Source organism: Mesoplodon mirus (genome assembly GCF_964341445.2).
Source record: "Mesoplodon mirus genome assembly, chromosome: 11".
NCBI classification, from domain to species: domain Eukaryota; kingdom Metazoa; phylum Chordata; class Mammalia; order Artiodactyla; family Ziphiidae; genus Mesoplodon; species Mesoplodon mirus.
The window spans coordinates 94,237,701-94,265,622 of record NC_138987.1 but is presented as its reverse complement, the minus strand read 5'-3'; the positions used below and the strand labels follow the sequence as shown (position 1 = coordinate 94,265,622).

The following is a 27,922-nucleotide window of genomic DNA, read 5'->3' as shown; positions in this document are numbered from 1 at the left end:
TGTATGGTCAGAGTTGTAGCATTTTAATCTGGTCTGAGACTTAAGGTGAAATGCCAGCTATACAAGTGGTCTGTGAGGGGTGTAAAGGACCTGGACCCCAGTCTCAGTCCTTCATTTCCTAGAAGTGTGACCTCGGGAAGCCTCTCAGAGATGCATCCTCTCATCCGAAATGGGAATGATGTTACTGGCCGTGCCATCTGTATCAATCAGGGTTCTCCAGAGAAACAGAACCAATAGGGTGTGTGTGTGTAAGTATAGAGAGACAGACAGACAGACTTGAGTTATTTTAAGGAATGAGCCCATGCACTTGTGGAGGCTGCCAAGTCCAAAATCTCTATGGCCAGACCCAGGGAAGAGTTGATGTTGCAACTCCGAAGACAATAGGAGGCTGAATTCCCTCCTCCTGGAGGACCTCAGTCTGTTTTTTTTTTTTTTTTTTTTACAACTTTATTGGAGTATAATTGCTTCACAATGGTGTGTTAGTTTCTGCCAGTCTGTTTTTTTTTTTTCTTTTTTTTTTTTGCGGTATGCGGGCCTCTCACTGCTGTGGCCTCTCCCGTTGCGGAGCACAGGCTCCGGACGCGCAGGCCCAGCGGCCATGGCTCACGGGCCCAGCCGCTCCGCGGCATATGGGATCCTCCCAGACCGGGGCACGAACCCGTATCCCCTGCATCGGCAGGCGGACTCTCAACCACTGCGCCACCAGGGAGGCCCTGCCAGTCTGTTTTTAATTAAGGGCTTCAACTGATTGGATGAGACCCACCCAATATGAAAGAGGATAATCTGCCTTACTCATAGTCCACTGATTTACATTTCATCTCATCTAAAATATTGTCTTCACAGCAACATGTAGACTGCTATTCGCCCACGTAGCTGGGTGCCGTGGCCCGGCCATATCAACCTGTAAAATTCACCCTCACGAGCTCCCAGGGCTTTTACGAGCATCAGCCGTGAATAGTCAGGAGCTGAAGGCGTGTTGGGGGAGGCCGCTGTCTTTCCAGCTTCTCTCTCTGGGCCTCCTTTACCTCCTGAACTTTTCTCCCCTTCCCTCCTGCTTCCCCCGCCACCCAACTCCCAGTCTGCCCAAGGTGGGAGCACGTGTGAAGTGAGAGTAAAGGTGAGCAACCCAGTGTGGGATGAATTTATCATGGAAAGAGAGCAGACCTTGAGGTCATTCAGACTGGAGTTAATCTCGCCCTTTTACGGTCATGGGCACGTGAGTATGCCCTTCTGAGCCTCTGGTCACTTATCTCTAAAATGGGGATAATAATATTTATTGGATACATTTCTTGGGGATGAGTAAGTGACCTAACAGATCCACGTGCATTTCCCTTGCTTTCAGATATTTGCCCATCTCAGAGTGTTTTTTAGATTTAAAGCATTACTCATGTTGAACTCCTTCAGGTCTCGTGTGCCTAGACTTCCCATTAGGATTGACTATTTTACAATGATTGTAAATTATTGTTTCAGTGAAGCCTCCTAGGGCCTGTATTTGTATGTTAGTCTCCTTTGCTGTTTCTCAAACACGCCAACCACACGGTGACCTCAGGGCCTTTACACGTGCTGTCTCCTCTACCTGTAGCCCTTCCCTTAGACAACGGCATGGCTTGTTCTTGCACATTTTTCAGGTATCTGCTCAAATGTCACCTCCTCAGAAAGGTGTTTCCTGATCACCTCATATACTAATATAATCTCTCACTTTCAGTTGTGTTTACCTTACTTTTTTTCCCATCACAGTACTGTCTGAAATAAATATTTATTTTCTCTCTATACCTCTCACTAGTGGTTCTTAATCTTGGACGTTCATTATAATCACCATGGGAGTTTTTTTTTTACAATCCTAATACACTCCAGAACAATTAAATCAGAACTCTGGGGAAGAAGCCCAGGCGTCAGTATTTTATAAAACTTTCCAGGTGATTTCCAGGTGTGCAGCCAAGGTTGAGAACCACTGCTCTAGTCTAGAACCTTTCTACAGAGAATATGGACTGGTGGCATCAGCATCACCCAGAAGCTTATTAGAAATGCAGGTGCTTGGGCCCACCCCAGACCCCCTGAGTCCAGTTCTGTTTGGCAAGATCCCCGGATAATTCAGATGACACAAGTTGGAGATACATTGCCCTGGAATGTAAGCTAGTGGCCTCATTTTGTGGCATTCCTAGTGCCAGAACAATGCCTTACACATAGTAAGCACTCACTAAATACTTATTGAGTGAACAATGGATCAGAGGTCAGAGGGAGATGGAGGAGATACGGGAGAGAGGACAGAGAAAGAGAAGGAAGGGAAGGCAGAGAAGAGAGCTCTGCCTGCCCATGTTCCCTGAGCACAGGTATCATCAGGGCTGCTCTTCCCTGCTCTGTGCTCCCAGTGAAAACTTAACCAGCCTCCTACTTACTGTCTCATGGGCTTGCCTCCAGCTTTCTGTGCTTTCCAAGGTGATGGAAAAGATGTTGTGATAATGAATTGCCTAACTACCCAGCCCTGCTGCTTCTCTTCAAGCATAGATTTGATTAGGAGCCTGCTGAAACCAATTAACCAATTAAGTAATAATTCTGTAAGAGTTTATGGACTACCTATTACATGCGTGGCTGGCTTGACATGGCTCAGGAGGCTAAGAACCAAAGATGGAAAAGACATGACTTCGGGTCCAGCAGTAGAGATAGGCACTGAGGTGAGTAATTATAACTTGAGGCAAAAAATGGTCAGTGGTGTAAGACACATGTAGACATGTAGACAGAATATTGTGGAAGGTCAGGAGGAAGTGATTATTTCAGATTAGGGGATCGGAGTAGACTTCCTGGTAGAGGGGACAGGGGACCTTTGCGTTGGGAAAGTGAGTGGTTGGAACACAGGGTAAGGGAGGCGTGCTCCTGAGGTTGGGCTACAGCGAAGGCATCTGGAAAGCAGTGAAGGTGTTGGAACACTGATGGCTGTGGATTTGACTGGAGGAAGGGGACCATGGCAGCATCAGAACCAATGCAGAGATGGTTACAGATATGCTCCAGGTTACGTGCCAAGGCCCTTGGGCAGTGGCAGGCGGACGTAAAATGTAGAGATAGTTTTGAGAGGCTTTTCAGAGGTGGAAGATGATGTCTGTCTTTGTTATTTAATGCAAGCCAGTAGGAATTCTTGGGGTGACAACATTTGGTAATTTTCTGAGCATGTGCTTTGAAGACTGTACCATGTTAGATAATTATTGAAAGTCATTTCTTTCATTGGCCAAGATAGACTGGATCAGATAGAGTTGAGCATCCTCCTTGTCTTAGAGCTTCCAGTTAAGATAGATCCTAATGATTACTTATTTTGAAAATAAAGAGGAAGAGACCGAGCTATCAGGGGACCATCAGAGCCAGGACTGGAGCTCAGCTCCCCATTCTTGGACATACTTTGAGTACCAGGGAGTCTGTAGACACACTGTCTGCATTTCCTCCTTCCATCCTCACAACAGTCCTATGAAGTACGTGGTGCTATTTTCATTCTATTTACATTTTTATTTCTTAATTGAGATGAAATTGACATGTCACATTGTATTCGTTCTAGGTGTACAACATAATGATTTGGTATATGTAGATACTGCAAAACGATCACCACCGTACGTTAACAGCCCTCGCCACACACAATTACAAACTTTTCTTTTTTTCTTGGCATGAGAACTTTTAAGATCTGTTCTCTTAGCAACTTTCAGTACAATATGGTACTGTGAACTATAGTTACCGTGCTGTGCATTATAGCCCCAGGACTTACTTAACTCATGACAGGACATTTTTTTTTCTTACCACCTTCACGCATTTCTCCCCCTATCCTCACCCTCCCTCCCTCCCTTGCCTCTGGCAGCCATCAGTTTGTTCTCCGTACCTACGAGTTATGTTTTTTTTTAGAGTCCACATATATGTGAGACTGTACAGTATTTGTCTTTCTCTGACTTATTTCACTTAGGTTTTTTTTTTTTGTTTTTTGTTTTGTTTTGTTTTGCGGTATGCGGGCCTATCACTGTTGTGGCCTCTCCCGTTGCGGAGCACAGGCTCCTGACGCGCAGGCTCAGCGGCCATGACTCACGGGCCGAGCCGCTCCGCGGCATGTGGGATCTTCCTGGACCGGGCACGAACCCGCGTCCCCTGCATCGGCAGGCGGACTCTCAACCACTGCGCCACCAGGGAAGCCCTGGTATTTTCATTTTGAAGATAAGAAAGCGGGGCTTCCCTCGTGGTGCAGTGGTTAAGAATCTGCCTGCCAACATAGGGAACGTGGGTTCGAGCCCTGGTCCGGGAAGATCCCACATGCCGCGGAGCAACTAAGCCCGTGCGCCACAGCTACTGAGTCTGCGCTCTAGAGCCAGCGAGCCACAGCTATTGAGCCTGCGCGCCTAGAGCCCGTGCTCTGCAACAAGAGAAGCCACTGCAATGAGAAGCCTGCGCACCGCAACGAAGAGTAGCCCCTGCTTGCTGCAACTAGAGAAAGCCTGAGCAGCAACAAAGACCCAACGCAGCCAAAAATAAATTAATTAATTTAAAAAATATATTAAAGATGAGAAAGCCAAGACTCAGAGATTATGTAACTCACCCCAGCGAGTTAAGTGACCCCGTGGTTAACTCACAGCTCATAAGAGGCACACCTGCGATTTGGAGGTCGGTCTGTCCCATCTAAGCTGTGTTCTTCACTGCTGTGCCCCGCCGGCTCCTGAGTCAGCGCTCTCTCCCACTCCCGACGATGAGCTGATCTTTTAAAGGAAGGTCAGCCATTGCTCTTATTTTTGGACAAGGGTTTGTTCTCTCTGATGATCATGAATTGGGGATTTGTGACAGCTGATTCTCTAACTTTGGTCACAGTCACAAAACATGACTTTTGGAAGTACTAAAGGCTTTGAGATCCTTAAAAAATCTGACGTGTAAGAGGGGAAAACGAACCTAGATCAGAGAATTTTTATCGGGTTTCTTTATTAGCTTTCTTCTAATAATAAATATTCAGCAGTTCTTTCTTCACATAAATAGGAGAGCCCAGGGAAGAACAGTGACCCTTGACCTAGCTGTCTTAAGCCTGCAATCTTGGTCAAAGAGAATTTGCTGAACAATCTGGGTCTGATACTGAAAAGTTGAAGAAAGCAACAGCTTGCTTATTACCCTTGTGTTTAAGACCATTTGGACCCAATTAGGTGGAGATCTGGGAGCTCAGGGCCGTGATCTGGTGACCGGTACTGATTTATGCCACCCAGATGAGTTGCCCTGAACAAGTAGTCTCCATTCCAGATAGACTGCCTCAGTTTCTGCACTGGCATTTATGTTAGTGTTGGGTGGAAGTTGGTCCATCTGGGGCTGAAATTGGTAGACTTGGGCAGAGCAGAACTGGTTTCTCTCTTCTGTGCCCTGTCTGGGCCTGCTCTGAGGATGCTCAGGAAGACTCATCATGCCAGCTTACCTACCTTCCACATCCCCTTTCTCCATCTGTGAAACAGTGGACCCAGTCAGGAGGATCCCTCTTCCCTTCCAGCTCTAAGATTCTTGGATTTTCCTTTTACGCAGTTGAGTGGAAGAGCCATCAGAGCAGAATAGCCATCAGAGTGGCTGTTAGGTTTTGCTTATTTCTTCCTGTATTGAGTAATTCAACACCTGTCCGTGCCGTCCAGTTCTGAGAACACCTTGGTGGCTTTCAGGCAGTGGCACAAAGTCCATAGAGGGCTCAGCCCCTGAGCCCCGTCTTATGTGTAGGTCCAGATTCCTTATCTCTTATATCTAGAATAATTCTGTGGATTTTGATGAAAGTGCCGGCGTGGCTTGCAGCAGGCTGTCATCTGAGCAGGTGTTTCAGAAGGTGGCGCGGGCGCTTCCAGCCTTCAGAGTGCACAGGTGAGGGCTTCCCCGGGGCCTCAGGGAAAAACTTTTCTTTTGCCTGTCCCTGCTGTCCCCGTCTGCTGCACGTTAACATTCTCCTGGTCCAAATACGGCAGCATCTGCCCAACGTCATTTTCTTCCTTTTGCCAAGAAGCAGGCACCCAGCTCCGCTTTCCCGAAAAAGGACAGACCTGGAACCCAGGGTACGCCAGCCTTGATGGCGATTGCTTGGGGTCCCTTATCTCATCACCGGTTAGGACGAGTCGGCAGCGCTGAGTGACACACAGCCCGTAAAACATCTCTGCTTTCTGCTGATCTCATGGTTCAGGAGGAGAGGCCGTGTGTGAGGATTAAGACAGACTGGAGTGATAGGCAGGGGTGCTCTGGAATATTTCCTTCTACTAAAGAGAGCGACTGCCCTTTTGAAAAGGACATAGCTGCTTTCCCCTGTAGTGCAATACTGTGATGCTATGGGGGTGGCAGGGTGGGTGTTGAGTAAGGAGCATCCATCCGTCTCTTGCTGTCGTGTCTGAGAACATTAATAAAAGGCTTAACCTCATGGCTGCAGGTGATCACAAGACAGCTGTGGAAGCATTCAAAGAAGCAGTGTCTTTGTCTTTTGGCTCCTTTTGGAAAAACTTGGGAAAGCTCGCCCAAGGCCACTTCGTAGAGGACACCCTTGGGGACGGCTCTCCTCCTGTAGTTTGATGTTGTTGATGATCATTGGGGAGTTGGCGCCCAGCCAGACCCTAGACTGTGGGGGGCCCTGATATTCCCCCCTGTTGTCCTGGTCCACGTCCCGGTACGTGGCGGTGTTCGACCCCGTACAGCTTACGGCCGCTGCCAGCTCTGTAGCTGACAGAGTCTGGACGTGCAGCCGAGGATTAACAGCCTGGCAGTGGAGTCCTCTCCATCCCAACAGCCCTCACCTCCTGCACATTTCTCTCCAGGTGAGGAGAAAAGAACAAACCAATGGAAGGCCAGCTTTTAAAATGAGCTACTTCTTTAAAACACCAGGGAAAAGTCAGACTTTGTAGAAATCAGAGAGTGAGCAAGTGAGGCCCATAATCAAAGATTTGAGGTGGATTGGGAGAGTTTCCAAAAAATAGCGCTCCCAAGGGAGCAGTACTTAGTATGTGTATTTGAGAAGCTCTTCCTGGCGCCACCGCGGCAGGTGGCGTTGTCTCCTCCCGGGCACCCCGTGCTCCCTCCTCTCTACAGGGCGGTCATCCTTCCTAGCTCATCCCTGCCAGCCTGAAGCCTCACTCACACCCTGCTTGGTCACACCCTTCTTCTCCTGGCACGGCTTCTCAGACTTACTGGGTGTTTTGCAGTGCATCTTTGACTGAAGTTGAAGCGCTTGGCGGGACTGGCTACTTATCCCGTGAGGCCCAGGGCGAAAGGAATACGCAGGGTCCCTTGCTTGAAAGTTATGAAGGACTTCAGGATGGCGCGGGCAGGCCCAGACAAGCACAGGTCCTCTGGAACTGCACATGGGAAGCCAGCCTGGTGCTCAGGATTGTACTTTGGAATTAGCAGGCATTTCTCTGGGGGCTACCTGACTCTCCAGCCCCGTCATGTGAGGGCCCTCGGCTGATCCCTGCCCTGTGATTCAGAAAGAGTCATTCAGACGGGAACTGCCGAGGGTCTGCACTTCCCTCTCTTTCCTGCAGCGGTTGATGCCAGGCAGGGTGCATTTGTTTACTGTTTCATCCAGTCTGGTAGGGCAGTCAGTGTGATTCCTCTGGCAACTCCGGACCTGGCAGCAGACCAGATGAACTCAAGGATGTTGAAGCTTCCCAAGGGCTGGCCACGCTGCTGTCCTGTTGGTGAGCCCACGGGGAGAGGAAGCTGAGCTGGGGCCACGGGGACCTACTTCCCTGGAGTCTGGGATCCATTTGCTCCAGGCAGGAGGCCTGCATCTCAAATTAGGAGGCCCTGCCTGGCCGTCCAGCATCCTATGGATGTTCTTTGGTGAAGAAAAGAGGGTCCTTGCCCCAAATTATTTTACAACCTCTTTGGGCAATGTAATGCATATAAAAATCCCAACAAACTTGAGACCCATGAAAGATACTGATCTTCTCGGACTAGAATGTGCTGGAGACAATGAGTGCTGTGGACAGGGGAGGGAAGAGATTTTCTTTCCTGAAGGACCAGCTTTTGTCGTATTTCCTGCACTGAGAGTAAGTCACTCACCAGGGAAGGCCAGAAAGGACCAGGTGCCCAGTGATGAAGCAAGCCCATTTGCGAGTTTACAGGATGCTGAATAAAGGTGAATTTATCTCTGGCCAACACGCAGAGGCCTCGGAGCTTCTCCCAGTGAGAGACTTGAGGTGCCGTGGCTCTTTGGGGGCGCTGGGGCAGAGTTGCAGAGGGCAGCCTGGCCGGCGAGGCTTGGGGAGGAGAAAGGCAAGTTCAGGCGCTAAAACCTGGGCACTGGGTTAGGAGCAGACACTGGGGAGGGAAGATAGGGATGGAGACTGTGAACGGAGCCTCTTTCCCCTTTTGCCCGTCTGCCTTCACGCTGGACGGTTCAGGTCCTTCCCTCCCTGAAAGGGGAAGCGGCCCGGTGGTGACACCGAGGGCATGGCTTTGGCTGCATGGGCATCCTGGCACACTTGCTGGCGCTGAGTCATCCAGGAAGTGAAGGCGTCTTTTCCGACGTCCTCTCCCACCGTGGCCTCAGGCCTCTGCTGTGCAGGAAATGCCTGCTCTGCTACCAACCTGAAGCTGTGAACGAGATCAGTGCCTGTCTGGACAGATAGGGTAAAGGGGTGGAAGCGGATTTATTAGAGCTGATGGAAGGGGAAAGGTAGATATCTGAAGACATCGTGAGGGGCTTCTGAGGATGCAATTAGGGCATTCAGGTACGGGCTTCATCTTTTTAGTCACAAGGGGCACTTAGCACAAGCATCCCTCAAATGAGCCTTGAGAGCACTGTCCCAGACAGTTCTGTGTGGATGTAAAAAATCTTATCCGTGAGCCTGACTTGGTTTTTTTTTTTTAATTGAGGTAGACTTGATTTACAATGTTGTGTTAATTTCAGGTGTACAGCAAGGTGATTCAGCTACATTTTATATATATATATTTAATTTTTCAGATCCTTTTCCATTATAGGTTATTACAAGATATTGCATAGAGTTCGCTGTGCTGTACAGTAGGTGTTTGTGATTAACAGAGGCTGACTTACATAGTGGAAAGAGCATAGGTTCTGGGGGCGGGGAAGACAGCTCTGTGTTCAGATTTTAGCTCTGGCCCTTACTGGAGCTTCAATTCTCTGGTTTTCCCTATAAAGTCAGGATAAAAATTTCTTGCCAAGTCATTTTAGAATTAAGCGATAATGTTTCTAAGGTAGCCAGCAGAAGGTCTGGCACCCTAGAATATAGTAGGTTGCCTAATTCATGTTCGGTTTCTTTTTCTTATGGGCATGAAGGTGCATGTATTCAGTTAGGTCAGGGAAAGTTAGAAAGGTGGGAAAAGTCAACTGTTGAAAATGGCATCTATGGAGACGTGACCACTTCTCTGAGCTTTTCCAGCTGTCATCAAAATTGTCCATGACCTTGGCATTTTTAAGAGCTATAATTTTTTTCAACATTCAGCTTATTTATTTATTTATTTTTTAAGATGTCGGGGGTAGGAGTTTATTAATTAATTTATTTATTTCTGCTGTGTTGGGTTTTCGTTTCTGTGTGGGGGCTTTCTCTAGTTGTGGCAAGCGGGGGCCACTCTTCATCGCGGTGCGCGGGCCTCTCACTGTCGCGGCCTCTCTTGTTGCGGAGCACAGGCTCCAGACGCGCAGGCTCAGTAGTTGTGGCTCACGGGCCTAGTTGCTCCGCGGCATGTGGGCTCCTCCCAGACCAGGGCTCGAATCCGTGTCCCCTGCATTAGCAGGCAGATTCTCAACCACTGCGCCACCAGGGAAGCCCAAAAGCTATAATTTAAAGCAAGAAGATATCACAGGCTACCTTTGTAGAAATTCTAGAATTTGAGTGTTATGCTTCTGTTTAGTTGTCGATGGGGCTACACTATAAAGTTAGGCTAGCCTGACCGTGTCGGGGGGCGGGCATGGAAATTCAGAGCCTGTAGATCATCCCTGTGTCTCATCTTAGCCAATAACAATTCTCCTCCCACCAAGCCTTCACCAGAACTGCTAACAAGGAGAAAACTTGACCAGCTTGAGTCTCCTCACCTTTCATTCTTCCTTGCCTAGCCTCAGCAGAGGTGCTAATGAACAGTGAAATGGCCAAAAGCTGGGCTGCTCCCGGGGACGAGAAGCACGAGGCTTCGCTAATCCACCCACTGGATGGTCGGTGTGAGTCACTGAATTAACGCGCAGAGAAAAGAACAGACAACTCAATGCACCCGCAGTGCATTGTCAGAAGCTAAATTAACACGTTAGAGGCAAAGCTTTCAAGTTCCCTTTTTAATCCAGTGGTAGATATTTCGGGACCCCATGCTGTGAAGGAGTTAAACCATCCTAAGAATATCCAGGGATTCTCGCCCCCTCCTCGCCTCTCCTCTTTACATCACAGGATGGAATCAGAGAAACCAAATCGACTTCTCTGAAAATAAGGACCATTGAGATTGTTCTCCCCAGCCCCGACCCCAGGGTACAACCTAATCGGAGAGAAATGCACGACCCAAGTATTTTGACCTTTGCCCATTGCCAGGCGAGCCCAGTCCCAGTGAGGGAGAGGTGTTTTATTATCCGCCTTAAATTAGCCACTGTACGGAGAAGCACTACACCGTAATGAATGGCGTGGTGCTCCAACTTTGGTGTTCATCACAGTCACCTAGAGCCCTCTTAAAAACAGTCTGCTGGGCCCTTCCCCTAGAGTTTCTGGCTTACTGGGTCTGCTTGGGACCAAGAATTTGCAAATCTGAAAAGTTCCCAGGTTCCACCTTGAGAACCACGGGTGTCGTGGATGAGAAGATGAACTCGGGAATCAGACACCTGGGTCTGACCCCCCCCCCACCAACTCTCACCCGACGGTTGTGTGACTGGGTAGTTGGAGCTGACATAATCGCTTTATCTACGTTTCCTCATGTATAAAATGGGAATACTGTTATCTCATAGGCTGGAACATTAAATGAATTAACACAAGGTAAGCCCTTTTACTTAGATGATTGCCTGCCGTATCGTATATGTTCAATGTAGCCTAGCACGACGCAGTTGTAGGTCCCTATGACAATGAATACAGTGGCCAGCATTTATTGAGCACTTACTGTATGCCAGAGCCTGACTAAGCCCTGTACAAGGATTGTCCCATTTAATGTGCACAACAAGCCTCTCCTTTTCTCACTTCCTGCTTCCCGCTTCCCTTCTTTCTATTATCCCTTCCCCTCCTACCTGCCTCCCATTCTCTCGTGATCTCCATAATCAGTGTTGTAACAACATTAATAATATTCTCAAGAGAAAATAATACACATTTGTTGTCATCAAGTGTGACGTCCCAGAGTCTGAATCTCTGAGGACCACCCCCTTCTTTGTCTCAGTGTCCCAGGGTGGTACCAGGCACACAGTAGGAGTTTGGTGAGCGTTTATTACACGAATCCTGTCATCCTTACAGATCCATCAGGGTTCCCTTCTGGTCCTTCTATCCTCTCCTGCTTCTCCTTGACCAACACAGTGGTGAGTTTAGCCTCTGCCCTTTCTTCCCCCAAATGCAGGCCCCCGTACGCCCAGGCAAGGTGGTGGTATCACCAACCGTCTACAAAGCTCCCCTTTTACTTGGCTGCTACCTGGAGTGAAATGAAAGTTTTTCAGCAGGTCCTCCCTGGGATAAGGCAAGATGTCCTTGAGAGCCTCCAGGAAGCCTGTGGGACCCCTGGTTGGGGAAGGGGGAGACCACACTCCCGAGGGTCCCTGGAGTGAGAGCTGGCCATCTGAAGCTACCCTGTGCTCCCTGACCCAGTGGGGCTGGTGCTTCCCAACAGCAGCTCCCCGCGCCCCGCTGCTGGTCAGCCACCGGTCAGCCTGACTCTTGGTCTTGTAGGGAAGTGGGTTGCCAGGTGTCACCCGGTTACAGCTGGTTTAAACTTGCCATTACACTGGGACCGCTTCCAGATCGCAAGCAGGTCAGCCGCCCAGGTCTCTGGTTACTCATGCAGCTTGGGTTTCCTTCCCTCAGATGGCTCCTGATGGGGGCTAGTTTTGCACAGTCGATGTGGCCAGGGCTTACGGCAGGGTTTAAGGTTTCCGCATACAGCCTTCTACGCATGTTCGCGGATCTTCGGTATTTGGAGCCGATCACGTGGGTGGATCCGTGCCAGTCAGCACTGGGGGAAGTTACCCCCGGGGGAGAGTCGTAAACTATGTGATGTTTCAGGGGTCCGTCTTCTCATTGTTTCCCTTTGCTTGACCCATGACCGGGTGTTCCAGAAACATTGATCGAGAAGCTACTGTGTGCCGGGCCCTCTGCTACATCCTAGTGGGGGTAGGGGGGAGGATACAGAGACGGGCAAGACCTGCCCTTCAGGACGCCTTTACTTCTGCTCTGTGTATCAGCAGAGGGTCAAGTTGGTACAAGAACAAAGAGTTGGCGGGGGCGACCTGAGAAATAATGATAAGCCTTAGGGAAGTAGGAAGAAAGTCTTAACTGCTTAGCCAGTTCATTAAGGCATTTGTAGTAGTTGCGTAGCTAGACGTGGAACCTGTCTGGCTCTGTAGTCCTTGCACGAGACCTTCACAGCCTTCCCACACTGCTTTTCACCAGGCACTTTGCGTTAGCATGAATCTGGGTAGGGGAGACCCTCCTTATTGTATGATACCAAGGTTTCAGGTGGGGCTACTCCAGTGTCCACACAGGTGGGCCTTGTCCACCTGCCCTTGGGTTCTCCACCTTTCCATCTGGGAAGACTGGAGTCTTATGGCCATGCATTTCTTCCATCGTAAACTGGCTGCCACCTGCTTCCTGCCCATTTTCCCCAGCAGGTTCACCTACTGTCAGGGCACATCTTTTCTCCAGGATCCATTTCCTGCCTGGAATCGGCAGAGAGTTTTTAAGACTTATATTTCTTTTCTTTTCTTTACTCAATACCTAGTCTGGTGCTAAATACTTAACATCCCACGCTGTGAATATGGGTGGAATGGATTGGACAGAATTCCACGTTTGAGTTGCAGGAAAATTCTTTTGTTTTGCATTGCACATTGCCTAACATGAGAGAAGGTACTGACAAGGACCTGGCAATCCTGAGAGCTTCTCTGGAGTGACATTTGTCTTACGTGTTGATCTGTTTTGTAATAGACCACGATGGGGTTTCCTTTTGACCTCCTATTTCAACGGGTTACGTGTGTGAAAGGTCCATCTCAAAGGCAGTATATATTTTTAAAATTCCAGAATAGTGTTTTCAGGCTGAATTACAACTTCCTCTTCTTTGTCCCACAGGACTCACATATACACGCTTCTCTTAGTGTCTGGTTTTCTGTGTTATTCTGAGTGTGTATTATCTATCCATATGAGTCGCTTCGGTGGCCTCAAGGGTAGGGGGGGATATCATGTCTTACCATTTCCGAGTACCAGTGTGGATCCACAGTGCCCCTCGTTGGCACATGGTATGTACCCAGGAAATGGTTATGGGCTCCCCAAGTGTCCTCGAGAGAAATGCACTCAAGAAGTGATCAAATGAATGGATAACTTGGCTTCTGAGAGTTCTTAAGGGCATTCCAGGTGGCAAAGGGGTGTGTTAGAAGAAGAGGCATGAGGTCCTGGTGGGTCACAGGGGAGATCAGCTGTATCCAGCGCTCACAGTAGTTTCCTCAGGAAACATTACCAGCTGTGACGAGAAGTGGGGCAAGTGATCCACGTGTTCAGTACCCTGGGCCGCAGTTGTCAGGTTGGGCACCCACTGTGCACACGGCTCGGGTGGTGGGTAGGAAAGATGAAAACGGCATGATTCTTCACAATCTAAGTGGGGAGACAATGTAGGAACTCAAAGTAATTGGAAAGTAAGGATCAGTTCAGGCTAGAGAGAGGAAGGCCAATGCCTCCTGTGTGCCAGACGTTGTGTAATTCTGAGGTGGAAGCCTTTCACACACACACACACACACACACACACACACACACACACGACTTCATTTAATCTGCACAGCCTTCCAAGATTGGCATCTTTATCTCCAGTTTACAGACGAGGAAACTGAGATTCAGGGGCCGGATCCCTTGTGCCAGGTCACACAGCTCGTAAATGTCAGTGCCAAGATTTCAGCTTGTTGTCGGGGAAGAGACAGACTCTGATGTGTGGAGGGTAAGCAGACCGTGCACGGGCAGCGGGGGGAAGGACACCAGGCAGAGCCCTGAGGAGGTAGCCTGCCCTGGAGAATAAATAAACACCACCGGTATGACAAGCTGTTGAACGTGGCGTTTGTCTGACTCTTCCAACAGGGAGCCTGGTATGAAAGGAACCTCGTGTGACACAAACGTGCCCGCATCCCGTACACCCATCCTTTAGGGCCCTCTCCCCTTAGGGGCAGTGTAGCTGGGGGCTCCCTGTTCTATCTGTGGTGTCCAAGTTCCCTTCGATCATTTTACGTCTCTGTGTTCCTCATCGCCCTCATCCATGTCACGCATGAAGTCACTTGAAAGGAATAATCATTCTAAAGACTCAGAATAAATAAGGAATAAGAAGAGCTGAGAAGATATATAGCCTCCAGCGTATAGTGGAGCTGGCTTTCCAGTTACGAGGCGTGATTAAAAGTGTGGGGAATACACCTGATTTACATCGTGATAAAAAGTGAAGGAATCAGTGTCTTGAATGTTCTGTAGAGGCTGCATCACACATGTGGGGGAGAAGCCCGCGGGCCTGCTGGTCCACAGCTGTGTGCAGGCTGCTCTGACCAGGTGGTCCTCAGATACTCCACGGGAGCTGACCTTGGCAGGAGAAAGCGGCTCTATTTCCAGTTACGAGACCCGGTGAGCTGTAGTTCAGTAAATGGGGCTCGTGTAAAGGCTTCTGTTGCCTGTTGATTCCTCCTTACTGCTGGATGTTCATTCAGGATGGATTGTACGCTAGCAAGAACGGGTACGTCTCACAAGAGAACAGTCTACACCTTACAAAATCAGATTCCTATCCTTTGTGGTGATAAAGGAGATGGGGCTAGTGTTGAGGCCACCTGGAGATGCCCCCAAGTTACGATTATGACACTGATTTTACTGTTGAATTGGACCATAGACATTTATAATGGAAGGAAATCATTTAAACTTATCTATCGTTTATTAAATGTTTGGACCACTTTAAAAGGTTTTTGAAATGGAGCCTTTTTACATAGCAACCAACACCTGTACCTGACCTCTTCAGGTCCTCAGCCCTACGCTCACCATTTGTTCCGTAGCTGTTATCGATGTTTATTTACAGTTTAATATTCTACTTTTAGCACTTTAATATCAACATAACTATATGGACTATTGTTATGTAGGGCTTTATAGTTTACAGAACACTTGGTGTACGTTATCTCTGTTAATTTTTTGGCTCTGACCTTCCGTGGATCTGATGGACAGCAGTTTAAGGTTCTGTTTCTAGACTGAGCTCTGCTCAAGTGTGAGAAACCACAGCAATGAACATAAACTACCTTTAGCCTTATCACTGCTTCCTGCTCAGGCAGGTTAAGGTCCGCTAAAGGAACAGTTGCCAGATGGCCAGGTGTGCCAGTTCGTGGCCTAGAAGGGGCAGCTGTTGGTTGAACTTTGCCCGTGTTTTCCGGATTTTATCTGATCTCTGGGTGTGCTCCTGTGGGTGGGAGTGTTAGGATCAAAGACCTGTTCAAAGGCTTTGTGCCTTTAACCGCAGACTCCTTCTGCCATCTTGGAACAGATGGGGGTGGGATTGCAGAGTGGTAGGTTTGGGTTCATGCCTCATAAAGGGACTCACCCAGCATCTAAGCTGGTTGCTCCATGGCAACCTTTACTATGAATGAAAAGGAGGTCGACAGGAATAGCTAGTTTCCAATTCCTATTTGGGGAGATTGCTTGCAGTCTGAGGATTCTCTCCTTGACCTTGAGGCAGTCTCAATAGGACTGACTCATACCAGGGGTTAGCTAGTGGCCTCTGACCTCTGGTTCCTACAGTCTTGACCTTGGTTAGATACCATCTTGACCTCTGGAAAGAACTGTGCCCTGGGCTACTGTTTTATTGATTCTCCTCTCCACAAAATAACTGGTGTCTTTCAAGATTTTTTTTGTACCTTACATGCCTGAAGTTGAAGGTCATCTCTTTTGTAGTGAAAAAATAACCATTTTCCCTGTGGTGTGCCAGATGTGAGGGTCCAGGCTGGAAGACTAGCTGTCCTAGGTTCTATCCCTAGGTGTTTGTTTGTTTGTTTTGCTGATTCACAAAGGCATTTAATTTCTCTCTCCCACCTTTTCTAGATCTGCAAAATAAAGAGGGGATTTCATGAACCTATTATGTGCTATGGGGCGGGAGGATTTTTCCATGCAAGTGAAAATGAGTATTGATGCAAGCACAGGACTTGCTGCCAGCTTCAAGGGGTGCATTTTACTCTCTCTGGAAAGAGACCAGCAGTAACGACAGAAACCGTACATTTGACTTTGACCTTACCTGACAACCCTTCCCTTACCATCCTGAAAAACATACTCCACCACTGAAGGGCTCGGCAGCAGGCTTTTGGCAAAGCCTGTGGCTTCCACATGCCTTTGTAGGCCTTTGGGATTGTGGTGAGAAAACCCTACCCCTCTCTTGCTTCCTGATACCTTGGCATTTGGGAGGTGTCTGGAAGGAAAAGTGGCAGAAAAGCAGCATAACCTGCTTGATGAGTCTTATATAAACAGAGGAAGTCCAATAAGGCTCCTGGTCTGGAATTGCTAAACTCAAAGAGGCCAACGTACTGTGTACAAAAGTACAAGTCACTAAGGCTCCCAGGAGGCCCCCATGCAGGAAGGACCCAGGGTTCTAGGGCCTGAAGGTCCATCGCAGCACAGGGGGAGAGCTGAGCTCAGTGACCGTGGACTCTTTGGTGAGGTGGCATTATTACCTGGATGGGCCGTGTTGCTGGGTGGACGTCTGACAGTGTTCGGGCTCTGCTTCCCATGACCCTTCATGTCAAGTCCTCTAGACTTCATCCTAGGGTGCAGATACTGGTGTCGGCAGTTCTCTCTACTCAAGAACGTGGCGGGACTTGTGTGCTTGGTTCCATTTCCCCCTTTTGCTTTGGAGGGTATGGCAGTCAGCGCATTAGAGTGGAAGTGGACAGAGAGAAAGCCTCCCCCAAGGGTCCTCTGTGGGCTACCATTTGGCCTTGCCTAGAAAATTACTTTATATTCAAATCGTGCTTCTAGGAGATTAGAAGAGGTGGAAGAGCTCCTTTCTCAAATGTGAGTAGAGGGCAGCTTTAAGCTGTCCTTGTGAGCAGGGGAAACCATTGACATGCTCCCTGGTGTAACCCCTTCCTTGACTTACACCCTTTCATTCTAGGCTGAGTGCGTCCTGGGTATTTGGTGACCCAGAAAAGGAGAAAGTGGGGCTGCCTTTGGGGCACTGCTGCACTTTGTGATTGGGAAGGACTGCCCTGGAGAAATGATTGAAATGTGAGGTTTTATGTTAGGGTGGCTTGCTTTCTCCATTGCAATAAGAAGAATCAGGATTAAGTCCCAAAACCCAGCTTTTGATCTTCGGGTGACTGTGAAAACTAAAATGAAAATGTATTCTCCTTATTCAGCATTGTATTCTCAGCACCTGTCAGAGTGTTTAACGACAACAGAAACTTTTTTATTGAAAATACAACTAGATGGCTGAATGCATGGGTGCTACTTAAGTGTAGGTATTTGTCTTTTCTAATCAGATGGTTTTCTACTTGCCCAAAATTATACGTACAAAGAATTTAGGATGCCTATGGAGAAAAAATGAGGGCTGTTTGTTTCTCCACAATATTTCTATCTGACAGCAAGAGTGAGCTAAACTTTAGAAGTCTTTGGAGGTTTTGAAATTCCCCACTGTTATTCTTATGAGAAGAAAGAACGGTTTTGTTTTTTTCTTTCTATCTTCTTGGCCAATAAGGAAAAGCAAATTTCAGAAAAACATGGGACGGAACAGGAAGTGTTTAGAGATTTAGTCATACTTGTTAGGTATGAAAAAGCCCCACTGCATTCTCATATTGTTTCTTTTATGGACTTAACACTTCCTACTTTGAGAATACCTTCCTCCCCCAGGGCTCAAGGCTTTTTACAGTCATTAATCTTCATTTCGCCTCTTTTTGTAAAAACTTGAAATGTGAACTACCGCTTAGCTGGTGTCATACCAGCTAAAACGTCCAGCTAAATGCATTTTATCTACATGGGTCCATGAGCTCGGTTGAGAATGTGGCCCTCCTTAAGGCAATAGGGAGACCAATTCGTCCTGGTTTCTCTGGGACTTTCCTGGTTTTAGCCTTGAAATCCCACATCCCAGGGATCACCTCCACCCCAGGTCAGCCAGGATGGTGCATCATCCAAGAAAGCAACCATGAGGGTCACCCTGCATAAAGAGACATCCTTCGGCCTTGCCGTCCTAACCTTCAGCTTGGCCTGGTGCCTTAGAAATGACCTAGAAGGTACTGTGTGAGCAGTGCAGTGCACACCTTTAATGCCACTTGGTAGAAGGTTCAAAGCACACGGCCATGGAATCAGGGAAGGTCGCGATAAGTAGGGATATCTTTGTGTCTACAAGTTAAAAATTCTGGTTTCTTGGTTGTGGTTTGTTTTTTGTTTTGTTTTTTTCCTCCTGTCTACCCTTTTTCTCTTTACAACAGAATATGGTGAAAAACAAAAACAAGAACTGATCACTACCTGATTTCTGAAACAAGAAGTGTGATTGCAGATACTTCTGTTGGTCTCAGATATTCCATCTGAAAAATGAGGATGCTGGTCTCGATTGCTAGGGTCCCTTTCTGCTCAAACTTGCTGTGAGGAAAGAAGCAGGAAGTAGGAGGCCGGAGAGGCCAGAAAGAAAATGGACTCCATGTCCTTCACTAAGCTCTGCTCACAAGCAGGACAGTTTCCTTTCAGTATCAATCTCTCCACCCCTTCGTCTTCTTCATCCGTCCTTCGAATGTGCTGCTTTCTCAGGCGTGGGCCGCTGCCCTGTTTCTCTGGCTGTACCCGACGCACAGACATCCCTTCCCCTTCCCTGCCTCTGGGCGATCTAAAGCGACTCTTGTTCTCCCAACACCCCGACCCTGGGCCTAAATGCATTATCCCAGATGTCAGAATATGCTCTTTTCTATTTAAATAGCTCGACTCCAGGTTTGCAATCGCCTTGTGAACCCCTAGAACTTTCAAAAACTTTCTAATCTATTTTTTACCATCTTCTCTTCCCTGAGTCCATGGTACCACTTTTCATTTTGCCAAAGATCCTTACGCCTCATTTTGGGGGAGGAAAGTTAGAATCGTGGCTTTGGAATTTGACCTCCCTTGATTCCGATTCTAGCCCCACTTTGTTGTGTGACATTGGAAAAACCAGGTTCTTTTAGCTCACTGAGACTTGCTGTCTTCATTTATGAAACAGAAAGGTATCGTATCTTATGCATCTGGCGCATAGAAGGTGCTGAATGTATTTGCTTGGCCTCTTCATTTTCCCTTAGCCCCTCCTCCTGCACCATATGCTCCCTGACACCTCACCTCGTTCCCATTCCCTTCTGTTTAATTTCAGAGGTTACAGAAAAGGTGTGTGTTACAGGTAGAGTGAGTGCACGCTGGTTGAGTAAGTACCTCAGGCCCTCCTCCTGACGACTCACACTGGGCTACACCGCCCCTGAGTGTTTATGCAACCAACTGGGAAAGAGGTGTCATTAGCAAGAACCAGTTACCTCCACGCAAGGAACGAAATGTGCTCATTATTAGAGCAACACAGGCGCCTCCCACACCACCCGCCCTGTGCTCCGGGATACTGAAGAGTTGATCCGCAAATCCAGGTGCAGCTGATGCTGAGAGGCGGCCGCCTGCCCTGATCCTCACGGCAGACGGCTGGGAAACCTCTGCTCAGCAGACCGCTCGGCTTGATGCTCCAGCTGTAGCCACTCACATGCTCCTCCAAAGAAGCAAAGGCACGTTTTCTCTTTGGGCAGAGCGTGGGTAACAGTGTCACAGAAAGTACACTGAGTTCTCTCTCCTCGAGTATCTACCCAATCCAGAGACAGGGATTGTCTGATCGTCCTAGGACACGTAGACCTAGCAGTGGCCACTTCCGCTTATTGCACCATCTTTATTGGAATCGAGTCTTTTGATTTCCTTTTTCCCTATTTTTTCCTGCTTGAAAACAGATGGTTTGCAAAGGCACTTGATAGTGACTTAAGCTCTCTCATGGACGGTAGTTTTACATGACCGTTTGTGTCTTTCATCACACAGTCCTCTGTGTAATTATGTGATATCTTGAGCCTACCACAGATGGAGACCCTAAGCCACCTCAAAAATGACCGTCTTTGTATGTGTGCGTATCTGTATGTCTTAAAGATTTACCACCACGCTGGCACGTGTTCTTGTCATGGATGCTTGTTAAGCTTTTTATGTGCTAGGCCCTGTGCTGAGTTCTAATGTATTTTCTCCTTTATAACCTTTTGAGATAGATAGAACCAGTGTTATCATTATCCCATTTTATAGATGAAGAAACAGGTTTGGGGAGCTTAAGTCACTTGTCCAGAGTCATGCAGTAAGTGCAGGAGCCAAGATTCAAAACAAGCCTGAGTATCTCCAAGCTATAGCTCTTCACCACCACTGTGTAGGCTCACAAATAGTTTTAGAACTGAATGGAGAAATCTAAGGGAAGGGAAAACACGGTTCCTAGATTTTAATGTCTTTTGTGATAACCATACGACATCTTTCGTCTCTTTCAAATGTCGTTGAAATGAAACTTGACAGACTCCATTTTTCATCTTCTACTTAGTAAGAATGAGCAGATGTCTTGGTCATTTGTGATGTTTCTCCCAAAGTTGGCCCCTTGTAGTGACACTGGTTTCTGCTTCCAAGCCTCCTCCTTCCTTCCAGCTCCTTGTGTACCAATGTTTATCTGCTGCCTAGTCTACCTGCCCCTCCGTGGGTGTTCGTAGGCCCACCTATATTCACATGGCAACTTCTACTAAAAGAACCTTCACCCCAACATTGGCACAGATCGGGGGTCATGGACCTCTGAGTGAATAAGCCTCAGGCTTCTTGATGCCCGTGTGAGCTAGAGCTAAGGGAGATGGTCTTCGGAGTATTTTTTTTTTAATATTTATTTATTTATTTGCTTTCACCAGGTCTTAGTTGTAGTAGGTGGGCTCGTTTTTTTTTTTTTTTTTTTAAGGGCTTTGATCTTAAAGTCTTTTTTTTTTTTAACCCCACATTTGTTTATTTTTTATATATATTTTTTGGCTGTGTTGGGTCTTCATTTCTGTGCATGGGCTTTCTCTAGTTGCGGCAAGCGGGGGCCACTCTTCATCGTGGTGCGCGGGCCTCTCACTATCGTGGCCTCTCTCGTTGCGGAGCACAGGCTCCAGACGCGCAGGCTCAGTAGTTGTGGCGCACGGGCCTAGGTGCTCCGCGGCATGCGGGATCTTCCCAGACCAGGGCTCAAACCCGTGTCCCCTGCATTAGCAGGCAGATTCTCAACCACTGCGCCATCAGGGAAGCCCAGGTGGGCTCTTTAATTGTGGCAGGTGGGCTCCTTTGTTGCAGCTATCGGGATCCTTAGTTGTGGCTCCTGGGCTCCTTAGTTGTGGCTCTACAGCTTCTTAGTTGCGGCATGCGTGTGGGATCTAGTTCCCTGACCAGGGATCAAACCCGGGATCCCCTGCACTGGGAGTGTGGAGTCTTATCCAGTGCGCCACCAGGGAAGTCCCTGGAGTACTTCTTAGGGAGATCAGAGTTGGTTGGTCACCTGATGTGATTTCTAGAATAGTATGGATGGGGTAAGGCTAAAAATAGTATGGATGGGGTAAGACTTAAATCACCTATAGTATGGATGGGGTAAGGCTAAAATCACCTAACATGATTTCCAGAATAGTATGGATGGGGTAAGGCTAAAAAAGGGTAGACCCATACCAGCACCCAGATATCCACGTAAATGTGTCTCCTTCAGAGTTTCAAAAGTAGTCACTTAAAAGACAAAACATTTCCTTGAATTGTACACCCCTTGCTTGTGCCAAGGAAGAAAGGATCTAGGTTTTGCTGTCCGTAGGCTCTGGGTTCAAAGACTGGCTTGTAACTTATTACCATTATGTAAGTTATGCAGCGTTGCTGAATCCCAATTTTTTTAAGTCTTTTTAAAATAGGGATTTAAATGTCATGCTTATTTGATTGTGGGGAAATTTCAGTGAAATGTGATACGTGTCTGTTACATAAGGGTTGACAGTAAATAATACTTTCTTTTCCTTTCCCCTTAAGTCATCTTTTCCCCTTTGGACATTAAGTTCCTAAAGAAGACAGAGGTTTTTTTTTTTCTTACTCATCTCCATATTCTCAGCATCTAGCAGTACCAGACATGTATTTGTTGAATCAAAGAAGAATCTTTCAGAAAGGCCTTCAGATCATTTGTTCATTGACTCACCAGTCGTTAGTCGTGTACGTACAGTGTATCAGGCGCCATGCACGGAGGAATTCACTTAACAGCACGGACATGGTCTGTGTCCCCGCTCTTTTCTAGTCGAGCTGGGAGAGAAACATTTCACAGATACTTAGAGCAATGAACAACTTCGGTCCTTGAGGTGGGAGTTAAATTGTGGACATAGCTGTAAGCATTTGTCATCAAGTCCAATGAGTAAGGCTTCCAAGCTATACTTGAAACTGTTCTTGGTCAGATCCAAGAAATAGCAATAAAATGGTACCTGTAGTTGCTTCTGAACGTCCCGAAAGAGGTGTCTTTAGAGTATTTTTGAGGAATGATGGCCGCATTGGGATGAGTATAGGTTCATTTTTAAGTCTCTCGAGAGGCAGCAGGGTTGATGAGATGGGATCCTTGGAGGGAAGGTGTTCCAGGAACATGGACCGACCCGGAATAAGGCCTAAGAACAAGTCACATTAACTGGGTAATAGGGCAGGGAACGTGTCTCCTGGAGAGGAGAGGAAAAGGAGAAGGGCAGTGCTGGCAGCTTGTAGCAAGATTCTTATGTAGACAGTTGGACTTAAAACTGTGTCCAAAAGTCACTAGATGGCCCTAGGGGAAAACACGGGACAAGAGGTGAGTTTGTGTTGGCATCGAGAAATGCACTGAGTGAGATTGTCTAATAAGGCTTATTCATTCATTCAGTAAATATGTAACGAGGGCTGCTATGAGCCAACAGGCACTGCCCTGGGTGTGAGGGACATGGTGGTGAGCAGGACAGGCAAGGCCCCCTGCTCAGGCCAAGTTTTCTGCCAATGACAACCTTCCCGTCTGGGTGAGAGGGAGGGCCTGGGGCTCCAGTGTGGTTTGGGGGTCTGAGAAGCACGTGAAGGTGAGGTAGACCCCCAGCCGTGGACATAGACACAGGAGAATGAAAGTCCAGGCTGTAGCAAATCATCGACCTGAAAACAAGGAACTGTGAAGGAGGAGACCCAGATCCAAAGTCAAGGGCAAGGTCTGCTGAGGACGTCAGGCAAACATGGGCTGGAGAGACTTGACCTGGCACAAGGCAGGATGGGAAGTCCCAAAGGGGGACCTACAGCTGAGTCTCTGGATGGGGAGGAAATGCTAAAAGCTCTGGGTCGGGACGGTAGAGTAAAAAACCTACAGTCAGCTATAAAAAGTTTTCTAAACACCCTTATTGAACTAGAAGGCGCGTATTGACAGTGGTTTGAACTGAGTGGGATTTTTGTTTAGGTCGTAGGATACTCAGGGCCATTCAGAGATTCCCAATTTACCAGTGTTTGTCCTGTAATCTGGATGTAACACACTCGAGGCCAGCCTCTAGAAATTAGACTGATGTAGTTTTCTAGTCTGAACTGAGGAAAATTGTACCCGTTCTTCTCTTCCCAATGATCTAATGTCTAATGTTTGTACATAAAAGGGTATAATGTAGTGAGACAGTGCATATTAATTTTTTTCTTTTTTTTTTGCTCTGGGTGAAAGGAATGGGCAAGTGAATCAGCACGAGTCTTTGGACCTTGGTCTGAAAGCTCTGGAAACCATGGCATAAGAATAATAGCATCATAGTTGGCATGGCCTTTTTTTTTTTTTTTTTTTTTTTGCTGTACGCGGACCTCTCACTTTTGTGGCCTCTCGCGTTGCGGAGCACAGGCTCCGGACGCGCAGGCTCAGTGGCCATGGCTCACGGGCACAGCCGCTCCGCGGCATGTGGGATCCTCCCGGACCGGGGCACGAACCCGCGTCCCCTGCATCGGCAGGCGGACTCTCAACCACTGCACCACCAGGGAAGCCCATGGCATGGCCTTTTTACCTATTTTAACTGAATCACTTTACTCAGAACCTTATCAATCAGTGAGCACAATTGTCTCCATTTTTGTAGCTGAGAAAACTGAGGTTCAGGTCTGCACCTCCCCCCTTTTTGTAGTTTTTGTAGTTTTAGAGGGAAGAATCAGTGCGGAGGATATGGAGGACTGTTTGTTCAGGCTTCTACTTATGTTGTTTTCTAGTCTTGCCAGTAGGGGAAAGCAGATAAGGACGGTTAGCATTGGTAAAAGGATACGTACAAGTTTCGTTAAAACTGTAAGGTTAGTTTTAGTAAGAGGTTGAGTATTTGGGGGAGGGGGATGTGCCTTATCAAAGGTCCTTATGGAACATTCTTGCTTTCAAGAAGGTCCTTCAGATGGAACGTCAGTCACAGCCTAGGGAACCTGTGTTCCTTTTCAACATCTGCTGTACCTGTTGCGTGGAGTCAGGTCAGGCAGGTGAGGGCGGGTCTGAACCAGACTTGCTCTCAAGGGATGTTGAATCATGTCTTTTACTCCTTAGGGAGCTTTCTTTCTGCTTTAATTCTGTTTTCATCTAATTAGATACACATTTCCTCTGATGAGGGCACACTATCTTTTGAGAAGTCTAAACCTCGATTTTGTGGTTCAGAGTTCTAGATGGGAGAACTAATCAGTATTCAACCACGTGCCCCAGAGCTTTAGGAGTTACAGCCGGCTTATATTTCTGGGCATCTCCTAAGGATTGTGGCCAAGTTCAGGAATGACCCAGATGAGGAAAGGTTGCAATGCACAGTGACTGTTCGTGTCGGGGAGGAGAGCTGAAACTCTGCAGGGTGACGTCCTGCACGAACTCGTTTTTCAGCTCCCAGGGAAATTGGTCGGGTAGTTAAAGGGAGAAGGAGAGAGAGAGAAAGACAGAATGAGAGAGAAGAAGACAGTAAAAGACTTGACCTGATGGAGCCTAAACTCCTGTGTATTTTTGCTGAGTGCTGAGAGCTCACTGTCTCTGAGTACAGGGGCAGGAAGGACCTCTAGCCCCTTCGTCCTGCTCTGTAAATGGCTGGCAGTCTGGGTGACTCTAATGACTGACTACTGCAGTTGGAGAAATGAAGGACAAGGAACATGGGTCATCTGTAGCCCTCGTCCGTCCAGACTTGAGGATGTTTCTGAAGGGATGTGCGATCGCGTCCCACCTCGTCCTCCATTCCCCCCCGTGCGGTGCTCGCTGCCCCAGGATCTAACCTGCCGTGTACACTAGGGTCACTAGCAGCTCCATGAGGCTATGAGAACTAGAAGTGGCTAGTGCAGTAGAGAAACTGAATTCTTGGCCTATTTAGTTTTAATCAATTTGAATTTTAAACTGTACTTGAGTCGGTTATTAAAAATCTTTAAAAATTTATTGGGAACAGCGTTGGGTGTGCGAATTTACCTTTTCGGCTGTAAATTCCGTGAACTGTAAAGACAGATGAGGTATTTGCAGTGAAAATTTAGTGTCTGATTTGAACTGTCATGTAAACTAGACAGTAAATTTCAAGGACTTAGTATAAAAAAAGTAATATATCTCAATAGCTTGTTATACGTTGAAAGAATACTTTGGATATGTTGGGTTAAATGTAATATATTATTTAAACTAATTTCATCTGTCTCTTCTGCATCAACTAGAAAATGTTAAATTACACATATGGCTTGCATTATATTTCTGTCAAACGTGCTTGTCTAGATAATGCCTTAGGGCATCCATTGGAAGTGTGATTAGGACTTCCTATGGGAAGTTGCTAGACTTCAAAAGTTAGAGACACATTTTCCCCGTTGTGTTGCGGTGGTCTTTTATATGGATGGATTTATGACAGTTGACAGTTGGAAAATGGTTTTTTTGTTGTTGTTGTTGTTTTTTGTTTTGCGGTATGTGGGCCTCTCACTGTTGTGGCCTCTCCCGTTTTGGAGCACAGTCTCCGGACACGCAGGCTCAGCAGCCATGGCTCACGGGCCCAGCCGCTCCGCGGCATGTGGGATCCTCCCAGACTGGGGCACGAACCCATGTCCCCTGCATCAGCAGGCGGACTCTCAACCACTGTGCCACCAGGGAAGCCCGGAAAATGGGTTTTAATAAGAGTAAGTTCATTGAGAAGATAGTTTTCTTCTGTTCATCAGAATGATTTTCAAATGCTTTTCACCCACTCAGAAACCACGGATTCTCATGAGAACAGAGAACTGTATACTACATCAGTGCTTTGTCATTTGTGTCTGCCTGGTTCATTCACCTTTTCTTCAGGCAGAAATCTTGGGGATTGTCAGCATAGATTTTTTTTTTTTTTTTTTTGCGGTACGCGGGCCTCTCACTGTTGTGGCCTCTCCCGTTGAAGAGCACAGGCTCCGGACGCGCAGGCCCAGCGGCCATGGCTCACGGGCCCAGCCGCTCCGCGGCATGCGGGACCCTCCCGGACTGGGGCACGAACCCGTATCCCCTGCATCAGCAGGCGGACTGTCAACCACTGCGCCACCAGGGAAGCCCCGTCAGCATAGATTTGATTGGCTTGTGGCAAGGAATATAAAGTAATACAACTAGAGAGGAATTCCATAGCAATAAAGGAAATATTAGCCTTTTTCTAAGCTCCTGTTTCAACCCTACAAGCTCCAAGTGATTTGCAGAGTCTGTATTTCAACTTTTGGTTAAACTTTCCAGATCTTCCTGTTGATAGGTTTCAGTTGTTGGCATCTCCATGTCAGAACTGTTGACACCGCTGGTGAGGCTTGGCTAGCGATGCTGTAGCCGGCTTTCACAGGGTAGCTTGCAAGTTGCTTCTGAAAGACGCAAAGAGAATTACTGCCCACTCTAGGACTTTCAGCACCTGAGTGAATTTCAGATGATAAAGCCATCTTCATGCCACAGTTCTATCACTGTTTTAGAATTGTATTTTGCTTAAAGGAAGAAGAGATAAAATACTAATAACATCAAGATGCTTGGAAACTGTTGAAAATTTTGTTTTATTGGAAGGACTTCGGTTTCCAGTGGCTTCTTTGGAGAATAATTTTTATCAAGGAATGAATGAATAAATCAGCTAGGTTCTTAAGTGAGCTACGCTTCCCCTTAAGGGCCACTTTATACACAGACTTTATCATGATGACCAAGAGTTTAAACAACACTAGAGACAGAAGGTAACTCCAGAGAAAGATGACATCTTTGGGTTTAGGACTCTGCGCCCTCCAGAGCAGTTATGGGATTCATTCAAGAATCTTGTCAATCCTTCCACCTCAGTTCCTACATCTGTCAAGTAGGTTTTGTGCTGGTTTGGGTGATATGACTCCCAGGGGTGTTAGGAGGACATAGCAGCATGTCATGGAAGGACTTCCAACCATCTTGGTGAAGACCTTAGCGGGCTGGAGATTTCTACTCGTTTAGGGTTCCAAGATTTTGTTTGTTTGTTTGTTTGTTTTGCGGTTTGCGGGCCTCTCACTGTTGTGGCCTCTCCCGTTGCGGAGCACAGGCTCCGGACACGCAGGCTCAGCGGCCATGGCTCATGGGCCCAGCCGCTCCGCGGCATGTGGGATCCTCCCAGACCGGGGCACGAACCCACGTCCCCTGCATCGGCAGGCGGACTCCCAACCACTGCACCACCAGGGAAGCCCCAAGATTTTTTTAAGAAGTCAGCTACTTGGAGGTCAAGACCTTCCCCCAGGTTAGAGTTGACAGTTCATGTGCAACAATAAAGACCTAATCACAAGTAGCAAGGTTACTTTGGGGAAATGATGTATCCCACTCGCCATTTTCGAGTGGCACACAGGCAGCC

The 27,922-nt window shown here is 47.5% G+C and overlaps 1 protein-coding gene and 1 long non-coding RNA gene across 3 annotated transcripts in view; both read left to right on the top strand.

Annotated features, from left to right (window-relative positions):
- Positions 1-27,922, top strand: part of ETV6 (ETS variant transcription factor 6) — a 249,149-nt gene that overhangs the window by 61,369 nt on the left and 159,858 nt on the right. The gene's annotated exons all lie outside the window — the stretch shown is intronic.
- Positions 720-26,568, top strand: LOC309812695. Its single transcript, XR_014295378.1, has 3 exons — positions 720-21,059; positions 21,421-21,757; positions 21,805-26,568. It is a non-coding gene; the product is annotated as an uncharacterized lncRNA (long non-coding RNA).